The sequence below is a fragment of the Propithecus coquereli genome, unplaced genomic scaffold (genome assembly GCF_000956105.1).
Source record: "Propithecus coquereli isolate 6110/MARCELLA unplaced genomic scaffold, Pcoq_1.0 Scaffold341, whole genome shotgun sequence".
NCBI lineage: Eukaryota > Metazoa > Chordata > Mammalia > Primates > Indriidae > Propithecus > Propithecus coquereli.
In genome coordinates this window covers 372,647-372,877 of record NW_012149075.1, presented here as the reverse complement: position 1 = coordinate 372,877, position 231 = coordinate 372,647, and positions in this window count along the sequence as shown.

Here is a 231-nt window from a genome sequence, read left to right as displayed (position 1 = left end):
ATTTTAAAAAATGATACATTTTTGGACCTTATCTATTGTGAGATAGATAAGTGTGAGATATCTATGGCACACTGGAGATGCCAAATAAACAGCAGGATATACAAGTGTGGCATTTTAGAAACTAGGTCAGGTCTAGAGATATGAATTTTGGACTCATGCTCACATAGGAAGTATTTAAAGCCACAGGAGGAAATGAGATCACCCAGGGTGTAAATGTAGAGGAGAGGTCCA